Raw genomic sequence first — 3,195 nt, forward strand, 5'->3', positions numbered from 1 at the left:
AGTATCAATCAATTCAATAACTGAAATTCATTAGTCGATTGAGCGAATGTTGCTCAAACATGTCGACTTTCCAATGCACATATAACGTACCTTATCCTTTGGGCTTTTCGAGTGTACTAATTGAATTCATTACAGCAACCAACACTCACCTCCAGCCCAAGATTCTTCGAATATAACCGGATATAATCACGTGCACAAATGCCTTCGGTCTTAGCCGGATAGAATAACTCGCACGAATGCCTTGGTCTTAGCCGGATATAGCCACTAGCACAATTGCCTTGGTCTTAACCGGATATAATTTCCAGCATAATTGTCTTCGGCTTAGCCCGATATCATTCAATTTCTCATGTACACATACATCAATAATCATTGGACATACATATTTCATTTTCGTTATTAAGGCTCAAACGCAAATATAATCACAAGCATATTCGCCTTGGGACTTAGCCGGGTAGAATTCAAATACTCATACACACATAATCAATAATCATACACATTCATATTTCATCTCACATAATTCAAGTAAGGTCACTTCTTGAGGACTTACCTCGGATGTTGTCGAACGGCTTTTTCGGCTATTCGATCACTTTCTCCTTCCCTTGTCCAATTGTGGCCCTCTAAGCTCTTGAGCTAATTCAAACAAATTCAATTTATTAAAACCTCATTGTGCTAGCTTATGGCGAATATGACAAGGAGTTTAAATGGTCATATGGCCACCCTTTAGCTTGAATACACAATGGTCATGCACATTTTATACTACATCAAGCAATTCAATACAATTTATTCGAGCATCCAGGAAATGCTAAGGCCTTCAATAGGCTACCCAAGGCCGAATATTCATGTACATGTTGAGGTAAATTTTGCACTTAATACCTCACAAAAGCAGCATGCAATTTACTAATTAATGCTTTGCACATTGTGGCCCAAAACTTATAATATAGCATCAAGCACTTATATGTGAGCTAGGCCGAATTGTGCTTGCAATTTCACAAGCATTCTTCCACATCTTCTTCTTTAAACCAATATATTCATCACTTAGTTCATAACCAAAACATCATGTGCAAACATATATATACATATATGAGCATGGCCGAATTTCAAGGTGTCCATAGTCATCCAAAACACAAATTTTAACTAACATGCAAGAAGCATGAACCATGCTCATGAATGCATCATGGCCGAATATGACAATCATGCCCCTTTTCAACTTCAATCATGGTTAAACAAAAAGAAAACTCAAAATCTTACTCAAGAGTAGACAATCCATCATTGCATGCATCATCATCAAGCTTCACACTTAGCATGCAATGGCTTTATCACCATAACAACTTTGGCCAAATGCCATTTCCATGGCATAACAAAGATTTGAGCCATAGCTAACATGCACATCAAATTAGCAACCAAAACATGCATGAAACTCCCAACACAACCTCATACATACCTTACTCTTGTTGCAAGTTTAGCCAAATTTCCTTCTAGATCTCTTCTAAACAAAGAAAATGAAGCAAAAATCCTTCCTTTTTCCTTGGTATTTTCGGCCAAAGAAGAGAAAAATAGGTGAACAAAATTTTTTTCTTTGCTTCTCTTTCACTCACGGCAAAAGGGGGGGGAGGATGAGCAAATTTTTGATTTTTTTTGTTTCTCCTCCTACATGCTTAATTTTTTTATCATTTATCACATCATGCATTAACAAAACATGTCATAACATGTTTTCCTTGCCCATATTCCTTGTCATGGCCGCCACTATACCATCTTTGGGGAAATTTGACATGCAAATCCCTTATTTTTGCATGCATGCTCAACTAGTCATCACACATTTCCCCATCATACTTTCAAAGTTTTCTACTAGGTCCTTTCTAGTGAAATTCACATTTATAATTCTAAATTGAAACATCAAAATGTCATACACAATTTAACACATATCATAGGCATCAAAATAAAATTTTTTTATTATTTTTATGCCTCGGTTTTGTGGTCCCAAACCACATTCCGACTAGGGTCAATTTTGGCTGTCACAACTCTCCCCACTTAAGAAATTTTCGTCCCGAAAATCTTACCGGTAAATAGGTTTGGATATCGCTCTTTCATAGAGTTCTCGGTCTCCCAAGTAGCTTCTTCTATCCCGTGCTTGAGCCATAACACTTTCACTAGCGGAACCCGCTTGTTTCGCAACTCTTTCACTTCTCGTGATAGGATACGAATCGGTTCTTCCTCATAACTCATATTAGCTTGAATTTCAATTTCTGATGGACTAATCACGTGCGATGGATCGGATCTATAGCGTCGAAGCATCGAAACGTGAAAGACATCGTGAACCTTTTGGAGTTCAGGGGGCAAAATCAGGCGATATGCCACTGGACCGACTCGCTCTGATATCTCATATGGTCCAATGAACCTCGGGCTCAACTTGCCCTTACGGCCGAACCTGAGTATCTTTTTCCAAGGCGATACCTTGAGAAACACTTTATCACCCACTTGATACTCGATATCCTTACGCTTCAGATCCGCGTACGACTTCTGACGATCGAAGGCTATCTTCAGACTTTCACGGATTACTTTCACTTTCATTCAAAGATCCCTAATCAAATCCACCGAAAATCTTGCTTTCACCAAGCTCACCAAAACAATGGCGTCACGGCATTTACGATCGCATAAGGCCTCGTAGGGTGCCATCTTAATACTTGATTGAAAACTGTTGTTGTAAGCGAATTCAATCAATGGCAAATACCGCTCCCATGAACCACTAAACTCGAGGACGCAACATCTTAACATATCCTCAAGTATCTGAATTATCCACTCGGATTGACCATCGGTTTGGGGTGAAAGGCGGTCTTGAAATGCAACTTGGTACCCAAAGCTTCTTGCAACTTTTTCCAAAATCGCGAGGTAAATCTCGGATCTCTATCCGACACGATAGAGATAGGCACCCGTGTAATCTCACAACTGAGAAACGTACAATTCCGCTAATTTGTCCATTGAAAATCCGTATGTACGGGGACAAAGTGGGCCGACTTAGTCAATCGATCTACCACGACCCAAACCGCATCCTTCTTACTTGCGACAATGGCGGTCCGGATACAAAGTCCATTGTGACTCGATCCTATTTCCACTCGGGTATCGTGATTGGTCAAGTAATCTCAAGGCACCGATGTTCCGCTTTCACTTGTTGACATATTAAACATCTCAAACAAAGTC

The sequence above is a fragment of the Gossypium arboreum genome, chromosome 2 (genome assembly GCF_025698485.1).
Source record: "Gossypium arboreum isolate Shixiya-1 chromosome 2, ASM2569848v2, whole genome shotgun sequence".
Lineage (NCBI taxonomy): Eukaryota > Viridiplantae > Streptophyta > Magnoliopsida > Malvales > Malvaceae > Gossypium > Gossypium arboreum.